The sequence below is a fragment of the Bos indicus genome, chromosome 18 (genome assembly GCF_029378745.1).
Source record: "Bos indicus isolate NIAB-ARS_2022 breed Sahiwal x Tharparkar chromosome 18, NIAB-ARS_B.indTharparkar_mat_pri_1.0, whole genome shotgun sequence".
Lineage (NCBI taxonomy): Eukaryota > Metazoa > Chordata > Mammalia > Artiodactyla > Bovidae > Bos > Bos indicus.
Window position 1 is genome coordinate 58825222 of NC_091777.1, and position 21626 is coordinate 58846847.

Genomic DNA, 21626 nt, shown 5'->3' on the forward strand with positions numbered 1-21626 from the left:
CAGAAGGGTCCACAACAAGACAGGTAGGAGGGTTGGAATCTCTGTATAGTCAAGAACCGTAGCACTGGGTGTGTGACCTACATACAGGAGAATAATACAACTACAGAGATTCTCCTCAAGGGGTGAGGGTTCTGAGCCCTACATGGGGCTCTAACACGGAGAAGATGAGCACCCAGAATATTTAAAATCCAGTAGGGCTTTCTTTCAGGAGAGCCAGAAGGCTGTAGGAAATAGAGACTCCACTCTCTCTCTTTTTTTTTTAGAGGTATAGTTGATTTACAATAGTGTATTAGCCTCAGTGTACAGCAAAGTGACTTGGGTTTTTTCTTCAGATTATATTCCACTTTAGGTTATTACAAGATACTGAATATATTTCCCTGTACTATAAAGTAACTCTTTAAAAATAAAGAATATCAAAAACAGCAAGAGAAAAGGAACAAGTTACCTACAAAGGAACACCTGTAAGGCTATCAATTGACTTTTTAGCAGAAACTCTGCAGGTCAATGGGTATGGAACAGTATTACTTAAAAGACGAAAGGAAAATACTAGATTGGCCAAAAAGTTCATTTGAGTTTTTCTGTAAGATCTTATGGAAAAACCCAAATGAACTTTTTGACCCAACCAATATCTGTAACCAAGAGTACTCAGCAAGGCTTTCGTTTAGATTTGATGGAGAGGTAAAAAGTTTTACAGACAAGCAAAAGTTAATAATTCAGCACTGTGAAACCACCTGTAAAAGAAATGTTAGAGGGACTTCTCTAAGCAGAAAAAAGGCCACACTAGAACCATGAACATTATAAAAGGAAAAATCTCATTGGTAAAGGTAGTAAATCAACCATGTTCAAAGCTAGTAAAATGCTTTAAAAACATAGTAAAAGCATCCATTTCCTCAGAAAGTAAGAGAGGAAGTAAAAGACATGTGCTTGGAAACCTGTAAGACACTGAGGAAAGAAATTACAACACAAACAGGTGGAAAGATATACCAGATTCATGGTTTGGGGGATTAGAATTGTAAAAATGAACACACCACCTATTATAAGCTACATATTCAGTGGAATCTCTTTTATGTTCCCATGCCTCCTGCAACCCTTATTCCCCACAGTGCAAATATGTGATGTGCCCTTAACGTTTTTGCTTAACCTCTGAGTTCCCTTAAATCCCGCAGTGGACTTGAAACCCACTGCAGCCTTCAAATCCATGTGCTGTTTACTCCTGCACCCTCTTTCCTCCTGTACTCTGCACCCCAGAACCCCTTTGTCTCACCTTACCCTCTGACCTGCCCCCCATGTCCTCTTTCTTATCTTTCTCCATTACACCCACTCCCAGTCATACCCACAGGCATTCCAACGTTTATACCATACTCCCCACCTCAAGTGGCAAAGCTCTCAGAAATTTTTAGAAGATGCATGTCTAATATATTATACTTGAGTGCTTTGACAGGATGGACAGAGGGTAAAGTACATACATTTCCTCCCTTTTTCTGGCCTTCACTCCCCAGAAAAGATGCAGCCTTACCTTATACAGACACACGATGAACATAATAACCCTCTTGATGACCAAATAAATGATTCTGTGAAAGTAAGTGGGATTGTGTCTTTTATGTTGCTGTGTGAGTGAAGAGTGTGCAATAATGTGAGTGTGGTTCCATGTGTCATGAGTGTTTGTGAGTGTGGGATGAGTGTGGAGTATGGGGTGATTAAGTATATATGTGAGTGTGCAAACACATGTGTGTCAGACTATGTCTATGTATATGTATATGCGTGTTTGGCGTATGTGTGGCCAGATATGATTGCATTCACTGACTTGGAAACAGAGGGCCGTGTGGTGAAGAATGAGCAAGGGGGAAAGAAAACTTGAATTAGTAGAAATCTGTGAAAATGTATGTAATAGCTTTGTAGAATGGAGTCACTGTCTCATTAAAATCTCATTAAATCTCTATTTACCTCATACTGGCTCTTCAAATGTTAGGTACATTCAGAGATACTATTGCCGTCTGTCTTGTGAAGCCTATAGTAAATGTACTAAATACAGATGCTCAGACAAAGATGTGCATTTTGCTGAGAGCTGTGGCCAGAGACCAGGAGATGCCATCTGCAGAGAACAATGAGCGATCTGGCGTTGTCCTGGGCTGCTGTACCCCTTGCATCTCTTCCTTGTTTGGTGCTAATCTGCTTTCCATATAATAAACCACAACTGTGAGGAGAAGAGTGCCAGTTAGTTCTGAGTCCTTCAAGAGAATTACCGAAATAGGCATGTGCCGGGGTCCAGTCCCAGCTGATCCAGGGTACTCAAAGGAGAGACGGCGTCGGCGACCTATTTATTTAAATATTCATCAAAGATATAAAGAGTAATAGAATGAGGATAGCTCAGTGAGGAAATTCAGTGGAAAAAAGCGGCTGAAATAAGGACAGCGCAGTGATGAAATTCAGTGGAGAAAAGAGGCTGGAATAAGGATAGCTCAGTAGGAAAATTCAGTGAAGAAAAGAGGCTGAATGAAATTCCAAAGCAGGGAATTTATGTCACCTATGAAGGCTGCAGGCGTCCTCCCGTTCTCCTGAAGGAGAGGAGACACTAAGGCCTCCCCGGTCAGATCTTAGAAGCCCAGGCAAAATTAGTAGGCTTGACGAGCTTCCCCGCCTCAGAGGAAAAATTCAGCCAGAAGGTGAAAGAAAGAACGACATGGGCAGACCAAGTTTTGGTGAACAAGGCCCGCACTTTATTTTCCAAAGTAGTTTTTATACCTTAAGTTATGCATAGAGGGGGAAGGGGTAGAGTCATGCAAGGACAGCAGTTCCTGATCCTAATCGAAGCCAGGCTTTCAAACTTATCATATGCAAAAGTTTAGGTGATTTACACCCTCTTCTGGCCAGGAGGCCTGTTAACATTTTAAGAAACTTATCTTTCTCTAAAGGTGATTATTCTAAAGTCAGGCGCCAGCCTCCAAAAAAGCATTGGACAAAGCTGCATTCCTATAGGGCAAAGGTGAGGTGGGCTCAATCAAGAAAAGAATTAACTCAAGGGTCCAAGGTTATAAACATTGAGGCCACTACTTACATTTCTATACACCCATTATATCAATCAATACACTGCCAAGGACACAGTAAGTAAGGGATATGGAGACTTAGCAGCAAACATTGGCCCAGCAAGTGAAAAACCCTTCACCAATACAATTTCTAATCAATCTTTTAACTACTCAAAGGAATATGTGTTTAGACGGTTTAGAACATCTCCTGCCTCTCACAGTTGGGAGGCTCTGAACAATCACATGTGGCCAGAAAAACCTATTCAGGCAGGCTAGAGGATTTCCAAAGGAGTTTGTAGGTTGAAACACTGTCACACCCAGGAATTATTAACTGGAGCTGTAAGCTAACTCTTTTTTCAGAGAGAGGTAGTGGGGGACAGCCCCCCATAAAGTCAGAGGTGTAGGTGAAAGCACAAAGCAGAAAGTAGGCAGACTCTGGTTTTGCGGGTAGATGCTTGAGAATTTCCAGGGGGACTTCTGAGGCTCGATCCTGCCTTTGCATATGCCAAGCCTCCTTCCTCATGACCTTTGCCATGGGCGGAGCTCGCTCCCAGCAGGCATGGGTTTGGGAAAGCCCACACTTGCAGTTGGAGTCAGAAGTGGATGTGCTTTTGTGTGAACTGTGTTTCCTTTAACTTCCCAGCAGGACCAAAAACACTCGTGGGAACTATTGAGTAGACCTTGTTCAGACTGTGGGCATGTCCGTTGGAAAATCCAAAGGTCCATCTAGTTAAAGCTATGGTTTTTCCAGTAGTCATGTATAGATGTGAGAGTTGGACTATAAAGAGAGCTGAGCACTGAAGAATTGATGCTTTTGAACTGTGGTGTTGTTATTTTAGGTGTCTTCATCAATCCCGTAACCAATGAGTGCTCCTTCATGAAATGTCAGCACAAGTGTAAAGACCTCTGGTAACAATCCAATGCTGTTGAGTTGAGAAAGTAGCACTGGCTTGTCTGATGTTTAAAAGAATCATAAAAACAATCGGTTATACCGCTTGATCCTTGTGCTTTTGTTTATAAAGGATGCTTTTCAAAATGCTCTGTTTTCTGTGGTATATCCCTATTTGCACTTAATGTCATTGTTAGCATCAGTCAGTCAGCTCTGTTACTCACTCGTGTCTGATTCTTTGCAACCCCACAGACTGAAGCAAGCCAGGCTTCCCTGTCCATCACCAACTCCCGAAGCTTGCTCAAACTCATATCCATCGAGCTGGTGATGCCATCCAACCATCTTATCCTCTGTTGTCCCCTTCTCTTCCTGCCTTCAATCTTTCCCAGCATCAGGGTCTTTTCAAATGAGTCAGTTCTTCACATCAGGTGGCCAAAGTATTGGAGTTTCAGCTTCAGCATCAGTCCTTCCAATGAATATTATGACTGATTTCCTTTAGGATGGACTGGTTGGATTTCCTTGCAGTCCGAGGGACTCTCAAGAGTCTTCTCCAACACCACAGTTCAAAAGCATCAATTCTTCAGTGCTCAGCTCTCTTTATAGTCCAACTCTCACATCTATACATGACTACTGGAAAAACCATAGCTTTAACTAGATGGACCTTTGTCAGCAAAGTAATGTCTCTACTTTTTAATATGCTGTCTAGGTTGGTCATAGCTTTTCTTCCAAGGAGCAAGCATCTTTTAATTTCATGGCTGCAGTCACCATCTGCAGTGATTTTGAAGCCCAAGGAAATAAAGTCTGTCACTGTTTCCCCATCTATTTGCCATGAAGTGATTGGACCAGATGCCATGATCTTTATTTTTTGAACATTGAGTGTTAAGCCAACTTTTTCACTCTCCTCTTTCATTTTCATCAAGAGGCTCTGTAGTTCTTCTTCACTTTCTGCCTTAAAGGTGGTGTCATTGGCATATCTGAGGTTATTGATATTTCTCCCAGAAATCTTGATTCCAGCTTGTGCTTCATCCAGCCTGGCATGTCATATGATGTATTCTGTATATAAGTTAAATAAGCAGGGTGACAATATACAGCCTTGAAGTACTCCTTTCCTGATTTGGAACCAGTCTGTTGTTCCATGTCCAGTTCTAACTGTTGCTTCTTAACCTGCATTCAGATTTTGCAGGAGGCAGGTCAGGCGGTCTGGTATGCCATCTCTTGAAGGATTTTCCACAGTTTGTTGTGATTCCCACAGTCGAAGGCTTTGGTGTAGTCAATAAAACAGAAGTAGATGTTTTTTTTGGAACTATGTTGCTTTTTCGATGATCCAATTGATGTTGGCAATTTGATCTCTGGTTCCTTTGCCTTTTCTAAATGCAGCTTGAACATCTGGAAGTTCACAGTTCACATCATGTTGAAGCCTGGTTTGAAAAAATTTGAGCATTACTTTGCTAGCATGTGAGACGAGTGCAATTGTGCAGTACTTTGAGCATTCCTTAGCATTGCCTTTCTTTGGGATTGGAATTGAAACTGATCTTTTCCAGTCCTGTGGCCACTGCTGAGTTTTCCAAATTTGCTGGCATATTGAATGTAGCACTTTCACATCATTATCTTTCAGGATTTGAAATAGCTTAACTGGAATTCCATCACCTCCACTAGCTTTGTTTGTAGTCATGGTTCCTAAGTCCCACTTGACTTCACATTCCAGAATGTCTGGCTCTAAGTGAGTGATCACACCATTGTGGTTGTCTGGGTCATGAAGATCTTTTTTGTATAGTTCTTCTGTGTATTCTTGCCACCTCTTCTTCATATCTCCTGCTTCTGTTAGATCCATACCATTTCTGTCCTTTATTGTGCCCATCTTTGCATGAAATATTCCCTTCAGTTCAGTCGTTCAGTTGTGTCCAAATATTCCCTTGGTAACTCTAATTTTCTTGAAAAGATCTCTAGTCTTTCCAATTCTACTGTTTTCCTCTATTTCTTTGCACCGATCACTGAGGAAAGCTTTCTTATCACTCCTTGCTATTCTTTGGAACTCTGAATTCAAATGGGTATATCTTTCCTTTTCTCTTTGCTGTTCACTTCTCTTCTTTTCTCAGCTATTTGTAAGGCTTCCTCAGGCAACCGTTTTGTCTTTTTCCATTTCTTTTTCTTGGGGATGGTCTTGAACATTGCCTCCTGTACAATGTCACGAACCTCTGTCCATAGTTCTTCAGGCACTCTGTCTATCAGATCTAATCCCTTGAATCTATTTGTCACTTCCACTGCATAATCATTTGGGATTTGATTTAGGTCATACCTGAATGGTCTGGTGGTTTTCCCTACTTTTTTCAATTTAAGTCTGAATTTGGCAATAAAGCGTTCATGATCTGAGCCACAGTCAGCTCCCGGTCTTGTTTTGTGCTGGAGGGCATTATGATAAAACATCTTTAAATTAACATTCACTTCTTCAGATCCAGTACAAGTAAGGAAAATGCCTTACGGACATTTCCCTTTGAACTGCTGATTTTTAAGAAGTGGTTTTAAAACAAAATCATGAAAAGTAGATTATATGGATTGCATATGACCAACTTCAACAGAAAAGTACCATATCTGTAAAGTATCATCTCTTAGAAACTTTTCCGTATTTCCATCTCCAAATTAAATTATTTAATTTGGTTGTCGTGCTGGGTCTTCATTGCAGTTCATGGCCTTCTCATCGTGGTGGCTTCTCTAGTGGCAGCTCCCGGGCTCCAGGGCACAGGCTCATAGTTGTGGCGCCCCAGCTTAGTTGCCCTACACCAAGTAGGATCTTCCCGGACCAGGGCTTGAACCTATATCCCCCTGCACTGGCAGGCAGATCCTTATCCACTGTACCACCAGGGGAGTCTCAAATTAACCTGTTTTTAATTATACAAATGAAAAAGTAACATCATGCATGTTCTTCCTGTTATTCCTATCCCAGATATTCTTCTTGTGCTACGTCTGAATCCAAGTCTAATAGCAGTGCAGCTTAGAAGTCCAAAGATAAAGGATGAACTAGATGTTTAGTGGAAGAGCTTCTCAGGGAATCAGGGAATCCTGAGACACACATAACTCACTACCAGTCACTCAGACATCAGCATGACTCCTCCTTCCACAGGTGACTTTCTGTGCCATCAGGGATCGTGAAAAATTACAGGCCTCTTCCCAAACACATCAGTGGTCTCTTTGGAGATACTCACCAGAAAGTCATAATTGGTTTTGGTAATTAGCAACTCAAAAAAAGTTTTTCAGAAAGATCATTAGCTCCCCAAGCCTGCCCTGTTATTACTACTTCAAATGAAATGATAATTGCATTCTGAGGGAAGATGAGGTCACAGAACATAAACCTATATCTCAGGGTCTGACCACTTCCCTCCCACTCACGTCCTGGCTGTCATGACCTTCATCCTGAGCCCACCAGAAGGAGTCAGGTGAGTATTTTCTATTTCAGCCCAAGAGACAGAATTTATGGAAGGAAGTCTGTAAGTGTTCATGTCTGGAAAAGGGATTTGGGGGGTAAGAACAGATTCAGTGGCAAAGCTAGACAGGGAAGCAGAATAAGACTGTAGGTATGAGCTGACCTTGTAAAGAGATATGAGGATCCTAAACCCTGCCTCATGCCTCCTGGTGTCGCTGAATGAAATCTTCACTGTGGGTGATCAATGTTGAATCATCGCAGTGAGGATGAAGAATCATTTTTTAAGGTCTTAAGGCTTTTTGTTTTGAAATCATTCTGACATTACCTTGCATGCATGCTTGCAGGCTCAGTTGTGTCCAACTCTTGGTGACCCCATGGACTGTAGCCCACCAGGTTCCTCTGTCCATGGAATTTTCCAGGTAAGAATATTGGAGTGGGCTGCCATTTCCTTCTCCAGAGAATCTTCCTAACCCAGGGATTGAACCTGCATCTCCTGCATTGCAGGTGGATTCTTTACCACTGAGCCACCTTTACATTATTTTACAGGGTTTAAAGACTAATTTTTCATTATAATTAGAGGTAGGTTTATACTGCCTTTTTGCCTATTATACAGAGTATGATAGCACTGTGCATGCATGCTCAGTCACTTCAGTCATGTCTGACTCTTTAAGACTCTATGGACCATCGTCTATCAGCCGCCTCTGTCTATGGAATTTTCCAGGCAAGAATACTAGAGTGAGTTGCCCTTTCCTCCTCCAGGGGATCTTCCCAACCCAGGGACTGAACCCACATCTCTTTCATTGCAGGTGGATTCTTTACTGCTGAGCCACCAGGGAAGCCAGGATAGCACGTAACAGTTTTCTAATCCTCTGCATACATTGAGAATATGAGTTTGTTTTTGGATAAAAATGTTTTTTTTTTTTTTTTTAAATCAAGCTCTAGGAATATGATGCATTTACTAGATACAGTGATTATCTCCATTGAAAACATTCGAGGTCTAACAACTGTGGAGAGATGCTTTCCCTACTCAAGTTAGAGAAGTAACATTTAAGGAAAAGATAACTTTTTAATTATGAGTGTTAAAATACAGTCACGACCAAATGTATCTTGTCTTGTGTTGTATGACTTAATAATATTTTGCATCAATTCCAAGCTCACAACTCATTTCTTGATGATTTCAACTTAAACAATACACAGGGTTCCATATTCACTATGTTGCATTTAAGACATGCATAAAATACATGTCTCTTGTATTTTAACATTCACAAATCTTGCTTCATTGTTAATAGTTTTACTCATTGTAAGCATTAATAAATACCTAGGCATTTAGACCAAAATTATTAATAACAGGTAAAAGAGCTACACTCTTTTTATCACATAGCAGTATTTCATGCATTGCAGTTTAGTGAAGAAGGATTTATCATCCAATGATTTATTTGATACATACCATTATGTTTTGTTCCTGGAATGATAGCAAATGAGCCTTTCTGCGGCCAACTGCTGCTGCTGCTAAGTCACTTCAGTTGTGTCCGACTCTGTGCGACCCCATAGACGGCAGCCCACCAGGCTCCCCCGTGCCTGGGATTCTCCAGGCAAGAACACTGGAGTGGGTTGCCATTTCCTTCTCCAATGCATGAAAGTGAAAAGTGAAAGTGAAGTCACTCAGTCATGTCCGACCCTCAGCGACCCCATGGACTGCAGCCTTCCAGGCTCCTCCGTCCATGGGATTTTCCAGGCAGGAGTACTGGAGTGGGGTGCCAACTAACACTAAACAAATCTTGCATCATTAAATCCAATTTGGACATTTACTGTAACAGTAGTCTGTGAAACTGCATCTGTACTTTATTATGACCTCAAAAAATCATTTATATTTGATATTGACCATATGGTAAATTCTTAGACTAAAAAAAAGTTCCTAATAGCATTGAAACATGTATATTATCATATGTGAAATAGATCGCCAGTCCATGTTCAATGCATGAGACAGGGTGCTCAGGGCTGGTGCACTGGGATGACCCTGAGGGGAGAGAGTTGGGTTCAGGAGGGGGAACACATGTACACCCATGGCTGATTCATGTGAATGTATGGCAGAATATTGTAAAGTAATTAGCCTCCAATTAAAATAAATAAATAAATAAATTATTTTTTTTTAAAGTTCCTAAAAATAGGAACTGTTCACAACCATGATTATATAATAAAATTTAAAAATGATGTGAATTAGGTGGAAAAGTACAAAAACAAAATGAAATTCAGCTCTGGATGATTTGAAAACAGAGCTAACATGATTTATTAGTGTAACAAAGTGGTCAGGGCACTGTCTTGGCAACTAGCCTACCAGGTTCCTATCACTCAGCCCCATAGCAGCATGTGCATTTACACAGGTCATTCAATTCTCTGCACCTCAGGTCTCCTTACTGAAATAATGCTGAAAATAATGCCCTCAGGAAAATAATGTACCTCCGGCAGGTACAAAAATCAAAGAAAGCACCTCGTGTGATGTAGTACAATAGTGATGCATCCATCATAAGCGCTATTTAAAGGTTACATATTCAACTCTGTGAAGCCTCTTAATATTTACTTGAGACCATGAGCCTCTCAAGTAAATATTTATCAAAGCAAATATGGGGTTTCCACTTATCTGAAGACTGTAGCCCACAGCACATGTTCCAAAACAGGATCCTCTCATTCTGAAGACAAAACACCAGTCACCAGCAACTGGCAGAATGGCCTCGGGGGATTTGCAAAGAAGGGTCTGCTCATTTCAGACTACAGGAGGAATCCTAGTATTTTCTTCCTTTACCATTATCTCTTCCTAAAGGTTGAGATCCACACATTTGATCCTCAAGCATGTACATACAGTCGCTTCTTGGTCATTCTCTTTAAGACAGCCCCATGATACTGGTAGTTGTTAGTTAAAGCATGTCTTCAGTGACATATCCAATTTTCTATCCTCACAGACCTGGCAGGGTATGTCCATGGGCACCTCCTGCCTCTTATGCGTCTCCAGCCATCACGATCCTCCCCAGGAACCAGAGTTGGGTAGAACTGAAAAGCTCCAAAGGAGTGGAGGTTTCATATTCCTCTGCTGGACCTTGTATAAGCTGCTGCTGCTGCTAAGTTGCTTCAGTCGTGTCCGACTCTGTGCGACCCCATAGACGGCAGCCCACCAGGCTCTCCCGTGCCTGGGATTCTCCAGGCAAGAACACTGGGGTGGGTTGCCATTTCCTTCTCCAATGCATGAAAGTGAAAAGTGAAAGCCGAAGTCGCTCAGTCTTCTCCGACTCTTAGCGACCCCATGGACTGTAGCCTACCAGGTATAAGCTGGTGTATATCAATTCCCAGTGCATAGACTTGCCGAATCAAGCAATAGACGAACACAAAGAGCAAAGATCTGGGATATCACTCTTCTGAATTATAAAATCAGTGACTCAATATATGCAGCCATGTTGTTATTGTTTGATGTTCATTGTTGGGCTCATGATCAGGACCTGTGGCTCTCTAAGGCTTATCCTCTACAGACACAATCAGCAGATCCAACATTCAGAGGAATAGTTTTTTCTCAGTTTCTTTAAAATCTGTTTTTTGTGATAGATTTTTTAAAATTTAAAAACATATGCACAGGTTATAAGTACACAGCTTAGTGGAGTTTCAGAAATGACCACATCTCTGTAGGCAATGACTGGATAAAAAACCAGACTGTTGAGCTTCCCTGGTGGCTCAGTGGTAAGGAGTCAGCCTGCCAATACAGGAGATGTGGGTTCAATCCCTGATCTGGGAAGATTCCACACGCTGCAGAGCAATTAAGCTCATGCACCAACTATTGAGCCTATGCTCTAGAGCCCGGGAACCACAAATACTGAGCTCACATGCTGCAATGAATGAAGCCTGAACACCCTAGAGCTTGAGCTCCACAACAAGAGAAGTCACTGCAATGAGAAGCCTGAGCACCGCAACTAGAGAGTAGACCCTGCTCTCTGCAACTAGAGAAATGCCTGTGCAACAGTGGAGACCCAACACAGCCAAAAGTCGATAAAGAAAAAAAAAAAAAAAAATATATATATGTATATGAATGAAACCGAATATTGTGGGTCACCTAGAAACCCTCTATACTCCTAGTCTCTATTCCCAAGACTATAGTTTTCTTGAATCTATTTGTAGGTCAGGATTTTTGGTAAGAGCTTTACAACTATTCTAACATTTAAGAGATTAGATCACTTTTGCCTGCTTCATACTTAAATGGAATCATAGAGTCTGAAAACCTTCATATTGGCCTTTTCTCCCAGTTGCATATGATTTTGGGGAATCTATTTGTATGTTATTGTTCTAGCCATTAACTTGTGTCTGACTGTTTACAATCCCATGAACTGTAGCACTCTAGGCTTCCCTGCACTTCCCTATCTCCCGGAGTTTGCTCAAGCTCATGTTCATTGAGTTGGTGATGCTACCTCACCACCTCATCCTGTTCCCCCTTCTCTTCCTGCCCTCAGTCTTTCCCAGCATCAGGGTCTTTTCCAGTGAGTCATCTCTTCACATCAGGTAGCCAAAGTATTGGAGCTTCAGCATCAGTCCTTCCAATGAATATACAGGGTTGATTTCCTATAGGATTGACTGATTTGATCTCCTTTCAGTCCAAGGTACTCTCAAGAGACTTCTCTAGCACCAAAATTTGAAAGCATCTATTCTTCAGCCCTCAGCTTTCTTTGTGGTCCAACTTTCATATCTACACAAGACTACTCTTCGTATTATTGCATTTAACTATTAGTATACATTAACATTGCTATATAGGTCTTTGCTGTGTGATTATCAAAGGATTAATTCTACTGATTTATTCTACTGTTCATGGACAACTGAGTAGTTTTGATTTTAGGGCTATTATGAGTAATGTGTGGGCTTCCCAGGTGGCTCAGTGGGTAAATATCTGCCAGCAATTCAGAAGACACAGGTTTGATTCCTGCATTGGGAAGATCCCCTGGAAGAGGGCAGGGCAACCCACTCCAATATTCTTGCCTGGAGAATCCCTGGCAGGCTACAGTCCATAGGGTCTCAAATAGTCAGACACAACTGAAGCGACTGAACATGCACACACACATGAGTAATGGGTAAGTGCTAGCACATAAATTCTACTAGTCTTGATGATACACATAGGAGAGGAATTGTTGAAACATAAATTACATCTAGTCTCCAAAATCTTTGTTCAAATTTTAATATCTGATTGAGATTCTTGGTTGACCCACATCTTTGCCAAAACGTTATATTTCTGTCATTTCCATTATAGTTTTCTGGATGGTGTTTGATGTGTAGGTAGTGGTTATATTTTCCTTTTCCTGATTCCTAAGGACATTGAATATTTTTTACATATGTATTATCCATTGAATAACTATTGAAGTTTCTGTTGAAACAGTTTGGTCATGTTGTATTCTACTATATGGTCTTTAGGAGTTCTTTGTGCTGGTGACACATCTTGTGTGTGTGTGTGTGTGTGTGTGTGTGTGTGTGTGTGTGTGTTGATGTGAGCAGTCTTAATAGAAGCTAAAGATAAGATAAAGCCATTTTGCCATATGGTTTATATGTTTTGTGGTGTTTCAGATATATTTTTAATTTAAATTTTTGAAATTGTTTTTCTAAAAATTGCATAATTTTTAAAATTAGAAATGGAATCTATTCAGAATAGATTTGTCTGATGATATGGGCAGTGACTGAAGTGTTACTTTTCTCCAATCTGGCTAGCAAATTTCAGCTAATTCTTGAAATGTTGTAATAAGCTCTCTTTCCAATTACTCTCACTTGTCATTGCTTCCTCCAGGTTAACTCTGCTTCATCCTTATTGCTGACTTTTCCCTGAAATACACCAGCTATCTCTCCATCTCTTCCTGTCTCATGAAACCTTGGCAAACCAATAGGAGCACAAAAGTAACATTACACTTGCTGTCAAAAAACATCAATGAGACATTTTACTCAGAAGAATGACTGTCACTATTTAAAGGAAAATATTTTGGGGACGTGGGTGGTGTTCCAGTAGCTAAGACTCAGCGCTCCCAATGCAGGGGCCCTGGGTTCAATCCCTGATCAGGGAACTAGATCCCACATGCCACAATGAAGGTTGAAGATCTGGTGCAGCCTAATAAATAAATAATAAAGATACAAACCCTTTAAAAGAAGGAGAACACTTTCATTTAAAAATATTGAATGAAAAAAATAACCCCCAGAGATTTGGCCCTAGGGATAATATTCTTATCACAGATTATGATTGGAATTCTGGGCAATTTGTCCCTTCTTAACCATTACCTATTTCTTTACCACACTCAATGCAGGATGAGAGCCATGGTTATGATTCTCAAACACCTGACTATAGCCAACTCCTTGATCATTCTCTCCCCTCAGACAATTACAGCTTTGGGGTGGAAACATGTTTTCACTGATTTTGCCTGAAACTTATTTTGTATGTTGAGAGAGTGGGCAGGAGTATGTCCTTTGGCACCACCTGCCCCTTGAGTGTGTTTCAGACCATCACAATCAGCCCCATGAACTCCTGTTGGAAGAATCTTAAAGTCAAAGCCCCAAAGTACATTGCCTTCTCCATTTCCTTCTGCTGGATCCAGTGTCTGTTGGTACATCTCATTTTTCTCTGTATGCATTATATGTTTCTGACAAATGGCGCAGCACAAACACGACAAATACAAGAGATTCAGGGTACTGTGCTGCCACAGATCTTGAGAACATCTCAGGCTCAATATATACAGCTTTGGTAGTGTTCCCTGAAATTTCATTTTCTGTGCTCATCTTCTGGGCCAGTGGCTCCATGATTCTCACCCTGTACAGACACAGTCAGCGAGCCCAGTATATTCCCAAGGCTAGTGTGTCTCCCAGATCCTCCGCTGAGTCCAGAGTTACCCAAAGCATCCTACTCTTGGTGAGCACCTTCATGTGTTTCCACACTCTGTCCTGCATCTTTAATGTTACTCTTGCTCTTTATCATAATCCCAGTTGGTGGTTGGTGAATACAGCCAGCCTGATTTCTGTGTGTGTTCCCTTTATCAGCCCCTTTCTGCTCATGAGCCGTGACTCCACTGTATCCAGTCTCTGCATTCATTGATGAGGAACTCAATACACTATCTGCTAATCTTATCAGAAAAATGTAAATTATACATATTTAAATATTAATGGGGTATAGTGGATCTACAACGTTGTGATAGTTTCAGGTGTAGAGCAAAGTGATTCAGTTATACATATATTCTTTCATTTTCAGATTATTTTCCCATTAATTTATTACAGGATATTGAGTAAAATTCCCTATGCTATACAGTAGGTCCTTGTTGGTTATTTATTTTATATATAGTACTGTGTATCTGTTAATCCCAAACTCCTAATTTATCTCTCCCTCCCACATTTCCCCTTTGGTAACCATAAGTTTGTTTTTGAAATCTGAGTATCTTCCTGTTTTTTAAATAAGTTCATTTATATCATTCTTTAATTAGATTCCAAAAAATAATAATAAATTAGATTCCACATATGAGTGATATCATGTATTTGTCTTTCTCTGTCTGACTTACTTCACTTAGTACGACAATCTCTAGGTCCATGGTGTTATTTTTCCACAATGGTCAGGTGTTCATTCACTCATGAGCATAAGGTCAGTGGATAGTATATAAGGAAGCCACATGTCTTTCAAAGTAATGAGTGTGGGTATTTCATCGTTGGTGAATACAGAACCTACATGGGCAGAGTGGAGAGGAATAAAGAGCTCTGTCTCTTTCTGATGCCTGGTAACCTGAGTGTCATAGCCCTTTTTAAAAAATTAATTCTATATTGGAGTATCATCAATTAACAATGTTTTGATAGTTTTAAGGAGATAGCAAAGGGACTCACCCATACATATATGTGTATCCATTCTCCCTCAAACTCCCCTCCCATCCATGTTGCCACATAACATTTAGCAGAGTTCCTAGTGCTAAATAGTAGGTCCTTGTTGTTTATCCATTTTTAATATAGCAGTGTGTACATGTCCATTCCAAATTCTCTAACTATCCTTTTCCCTCAATCTTCCCCCCTACTTAGACAACCATTTTGTTATATAAGTCTTTGAGTCTCTTTCTGTTTTGTAAATAAGTTCATTTGTATCATTCTTAAATTAGATTCTAAAAAATAATATTTCATTAGATTCCACATATGAGTGATATCATATATTTGTCTTTCTCTGTCTGACTTACTTTACTTAGTATGGAGTTGTGAGAACTTATTCCAGATTTTTGCTGGTATGTTTGTGTTAAAAAAATCCGATAAGATGGGTATAGTACCATATTTGGGACAGAGGGCACTTTTTAAATATTTTCATTTATTTATTTAGCTATTCCAGGTCGTAGTTGCAGCATGTGGGTTCACTAGTTGCTGCAGGCCAACACTTAGCTGCACTTTGTGGGGACGAGTTCCCCAACCAGGGAATTGAACCTAGAATGCTGCATTTGGAGTGAAGAACCTTAATCACTGGACCACCAGGGATGTCCACAGAGGGCTGTTTCTTTGGTATACAAGAAAATTAGCAGCTCCAGTGAGGAGTAGTTGGTTACAGAAATTTCATAGATTCAGGAAGAAAGTTAAGCCTGAGAAGTTCTCTGGTCCTCAACCAATATTAGGAGAAGTGTCCTGAGGAAAAGGCAACTGAGGGCTCCAGTAAGCATGCCATACTCTCTTCTTCCTTGCATGCTGATGCCATTCCTTAAAACCCATCTTGCTGGTGAGCAGAGTGTAAAACTGAAGGTAGAGCGCCAGAGCCAGCTTCAGAGTTGCCATCACAGCATCCCTGTATCAGAAAACTTGGCTTTTAATGACTGACTCATTTTCCCATCCCCAGTTGTCCTTGGGAGAAATATGATAGCTTCCCAGGGGTTCTTAAAGACACGTGGAGGGCAGAAGGGATAGCCAGGTGTTCTTGGATCCCTAGATCCTAAAGCCCAAAGCTTCATCTTTGAAAGAAGCAATGAGCCTAGAATATTGAAATCAGGAAAAACATTAAGGACAGAATGAAGAACTGGGATCTCCCATTCCAGTGAGTAATTTTCCTGCCCAATTCAGACAATAAAAATGTGAGTAGGATCATCCATTTCTGCCACCAAAATGGCAAGCTCCTCCAAAAGGGTCAGGCATATATTTCAGTGATTTACCTCCAGTAAAGAAATGAGTAGAAATTCCTTTGCAAAAAGGTATGACACAGTCTGCCTCTGACTAATTCCAAATCCTTTAATACCAGAGCTTTCTTCATGCACAGCAGAGACACTGAAACTCAGGACTCAAGAGCATTAGCCTCTGACTTTGTGGAACACAACAAACTGTGGGAAATTCCTCAAGAGATGGGAATACCAGAATACCTTACCTGCCTCCGGAGAAATCTGTATGCAGGCCAAGAAGCAACAGTTAGAACCAGACATGAAAAAATGGGCTGGTTCCAAATTGGGAAAGGAGTATTTCAAGGCTGTGTATTGTCACCCTGTTTATTTAACTTATATGCAGAGTACATCATCGAAACACTGGGCTGGATGAAGCACAACCTCGAATCAAGATTGCCGGGAGAAATATCAATAACCTCAGATACGCAGATGACACCACCCTTATGGCAGAAAGCAAAGAGGAACTGAAGAGTCTCTTGATGAAAGTGAAATAGGAGAATGAAAGCTGGCTTAAAACTAAACATTCAAAAAACAAAGATCATGGCATCCAGTACCACCACTTCATGGCAAATGGTATCAATAACCCTGTATGTGAGACAGCAAAAGAGACACAGATGTATAGAACAATCTTTTGGACTCTGAGGGAGGGGTGGGGAGGGGAGAGTGTGGGATGATTTGGGAGAATGGCATTGAAACATGTATAATGTCATATATGAAACAAATCACCAGTCCAGGTTCAATATAGGATGCTTGGGGCTGGTGCACTGGGATGACCCAGAGAGATGGTACAGGGAGGGAGGTGGGAGGGGGGTTCAGGATGGGGAACACATGTACACCCGTGGCGGATGCATGTTGATGTATGGCAAAACCAATACAATATTGTAAAGTAAAAAAAAAAAAAAAAAAGAAGAAGAAGAAGAAGGGGAAACAATGGAAACAGTGACAGACTTTATTTTCTTGGGCTCCAAAATCACTGCAGATGGTGACTGCAGCCATGAAATTAAAAGACACTTGCTCCTTGGAAGTAAAGCTATAACCAACCAGCACAGTGTATTAAAAATGCACGATACTGGATGCTTGGGGCTGGTGCACTGGGAAGACCTGGAGGGATGGTATGGGGAGGGAGGAGGGAGGAGGGTTCAGGAGGGGGAGCACATGTATACCTGTGATGGATTCATTTTGATGTTTGGCAAAACTAATACAATTACGTAAAGTTTAAAAATAAAATAAAATTAAAAAAAAATAAAATAAAAAGCAGAAACATTACTTTGCTGCCAAAAGTCGATCTACTCAAAGCTATGGTGTTTCCAGTAGTCATGTATGGATGTGAGACTTGGACCATCAAGAAAGCTGAATGCCAAAGAATTGATGCTTTTGAATTGTGTTGGAGAAGACTCTTGAAAATCCCCTGGACTGCAAGCAGATCCAACCAGTCCATCCTAAAGGAAATCGGTCCTGTATATTCATTAGAAGGACTAATGATGAAGCTAAGCTCCAATACTTTGGCCACGTGATGCTAACTGACTCACTGGAAAAGACCTTGAGGTTAGGAAAGATTGAGGGCAGGAGGAGAAGGGGACGACAGAGGATGAGATGGTTGGATGGCATCACCGACTTGATGGACATGAGTTTCAGCAAGCTCTGAAAGTTGGTAATGGACAAGGAAGCCTGGTGTGCAGAAGTCCATGGGTTGCAAAGAGTTGGACATGACTGAGTGACTGAACTGAAGGCAATAATCGGCCTATTTCCAGGGGAGAAAATGGATCTGAGGTGTGAAGTGTAAATGGTGGAGAAAGGTAAACTTAAGGATTTGGCTCCAGGCCCAAAGGGAGCCATGGTGGATATGTCAGTGACTAGAAGCCTTCCGTGTACCAGAGGAAAGGCCATGAGAGTGCTGCAAAGAAGATGAGTGCTACAGCCAACATTGAAAAGCCACCTCCAAGACCCAAAGATATTCCTTTACTATCATTTCTATTACTCTACCTCTAGCGTGAACTTAAGTCCTTACCTGGGATCTAAAACTGCGTAGTCCAGTGTAGGATCAGAGATGCAGGAAAGAGAAGAGGCAGAGCTGTTTTGAGTACAAGAAAGAAGGTCCCATACAAGGATTTCCCTAGCGGGCTGGTGGCTAAGACTCCAAGCTCCCATTGCAGGGGGTGTGCAAGTTTGATCCCTGATCGGGGAACTAGAACCCACATGCTGAAACTAATAGTGTGCATGCCAACTAAGACCCAGCACAGCCAAGTAAATGAATAAATGAACACACACACAAGATTCTTATGTTCTGTTCAAGTTTAATTGGGTGTTTTTGTTTGTTTCCAGAACAAAGCCTGGAACACTCACAATTGACTTTCTTAAATGGGTTGGGGGTGGTTGTGGGGGAATCCCTAAGATCAAACAACCTGTTTATGAAGGCAACAGATTTCAGAGGTGTGTAGCAGTCCTAATCATTTCAAAATAACCTTCATCATGAAAAATCATGAGCTTCTCTCAAACACATCAGTGGTCTCTTTGGAGATATTCACAGGAGAGTAATTAGCAACTCAGAAAAAGTTTTTCAGAAAGATAATTAGATTCTCAAGTTGGCCCTGTCATTGCCACTTCAAGTGAAATGATAATTGCAGTTCTGAAGGAGGATGAGATCATAGCTCTTAAACCTCTATCTCAGGGTCTGACTGCCTCCCTCCCACTCACGTCCTGACTGCCACAATCTTCACCCTGAGCCCAGCAACCTTCTCGTGAGAATGAATGAGGAGTTGAGTACTTTATTTCAGTCTAAGAGGCAGAGTCTGTAAGGAAGGAGCTCAGAGTAAGTGTTCATGTTTGGAAAAGGGATCTTTCTGTGGGCTGGGGGTAGAGTGGGAATAGACCCAGTGGCAAAGCAGGTCAGGAAGGCAGAATAATTCCTTAGGAGAGAGTTTAGGTAAAGCGAGATCAAGATCTTTGTTGTTCAGTCGCTCAGTTGTGCCTGACTCTTTGCAACCCCAGGGACTGCAGCCTTCCAGGCTTCCCTGTCCTTCACTATCTCCCAGAGTTTGCTCAGACTCATGTCCATTTGAGTCAGTGATGCCATCCACCCATCTCTTCCTTTGTCATCCCCTTCTCCTCCTGCCTTCAATCTTTCCTGGCATCAGGCAACATCGAACTTGACAGCTCCTAAAGCTCTTTTGTGAAACTCTTACTGCAGAGGGCTCAAGGAACAATCCTAGTGATAATAATGAGGAATATTTTTAAAAGTATTTATCTTATTGCAGCATGTGAACTCTTAGTTGCAGCATGTGGTATCTATTTTCCTGACCAGGAATCAAACCCAGGCTCCCTGCATTGGGAGCACTGAGTCTTAGCCACTGGACACTGGGAAGTGCCAAAAGATCATCCTGATGCAGCTTAAGGGTTGTATTTCTAAATTCAATCTGCTGTAACATTGCCTTCCAGAAATTCTAGACTAATTTTAAATTTGTATTAGAAGTATTATCATGCCTTTATGCTTTCCATAAAGACTAGGATAGAAAAGCAATGATTTTCTAATCCTCTACAGAAAGCATGAATATGAATATGTTTGAAGAACAGAAATGATTTTTTACATATATATCTAACTCTAGGCATAAAATGTGCTTACTGGACATAGAAGTTGTGTCTTATCTGAAACATTTGAGGTCTGATGATGATGGCGAGATTGCTATCCCTCTTCAAGATAGAGAAGCAGCATTTAAGGAAAAGGCAGCTTTATAATGGTGAGGTTTGGAATATAGTTGTCAGGACCAAATGTATCTTCTCATATGTTGTCTAATCGCATATTCTAACACCAATTCCAAGCACACAATTCATTTCTTTATGCTTCCACCTTTGCAACACAACAGTCAATATTTTCTAGATTATACTTTTACATGTGCCTAGTATGTTAATATTCTTCACAAGTCAAGTTATATTGTAGTCTCATTTAACCTTGTTTTAAAAAATACCTAAGGGTTTAGACAAAAATAATTCTTTCATTTCTATCCTATACTCATTTATTGTATAGTAGTAATTCATGGTTCATAGTTTTTTAAACAAAGTAATATTGTCCAAGTCTTTTTTTGATAGATACCATAGTGAATTTGTGCCTGGCATGACAGGAATGCATCTTTCTGTTGCAAAACTTACATTGAGGAAATCTTGCATTCATTATATCCAATATGGACAGGAAGTACTTTCCTATAAGTTTGTGTGTGTTTGTGTGTATACATGTTAGTGGCTCGGTTTGTGACCCCATGGACCATAGCTCACCAGGTTCCTCTGTTCTTAGGATTTCCCAGGCAAGAACATTGGAATGGGTTGCCATATCCAATCCAGGGAATCTTCTTGATATGTTATTTACCTATAGAATAAATACTTATGCAGATATGGAAACTATTTACAACCAAAATTATCATATATAAAAGGTATGGAATAAACTTCAATACTTTAGCCACTTGATGAGAAGAACTGAGCCATTGCAAAAGACCCTGAGCTGGGAAAGATTGAATGCAGGAGGAGAAGGGGATGACAGAGGATGAGATGGTTGGATGGCATCACGGACTCAATGGACATGAGTTTGAGCCTGCTCCAGGAGTTGGTGATGGACAGGGAAGCCCGGTGTGCTACCGTTCATGGGGTTGCAAATAGTTGGACACAACTGAGTGACTGCACTGAACTGATAGAATAAACTGTATGATAGAAAAACAAAACTAAATTTCACATTGGATTATTGAAAAACAGCTGATGTGTTTGGTTGGTGCATCACAGTGCTTAGGACACTGTCTTGTACTCAGCCTACCAGGTTCTTACCACCACTAGGCCTGTAATCAGCATGTGAATTTACATAGATCACCTGACCTCTCTGTACCTAGGATCTCCTTATCTTTGCAATAAATCAGTGCCAGTGCCTCCCATGCAGTTATGTACATCAAACAACTGGCAGAATGGGCCTCCAGGGAGTTAGCATTAAGAACAGTGTGCTCCTTTCAGACTATAGTTGGAATCCTGGGTGCTTCTTCTCTTTACCTTAATTTCTTCCTATACTACATTGAATGTGAGTTGAGGTTCACAGTTTTGACCTTCAGGCACAGGACTGTAGTCGCTTTTTGATCATTCCCTTTAAAGGCATCTCCGTGACA

The 21626-nt window shown here is 40.9% G+C and overlaps 1 pseudogene; it reads left to right on the forward strand.

Moving 5' to 3' along the window:
• The first annotated feature begins 13356 nt into the window (after positions 1-13356).
• LOC139176988 (vomeronasal type-1 receptor 4-like) lies at positions 13357-14423 on the forward strand (annotated as a pseudogene).
• Positions 14424-21626: the final 7203 nt, after the last annotated feature.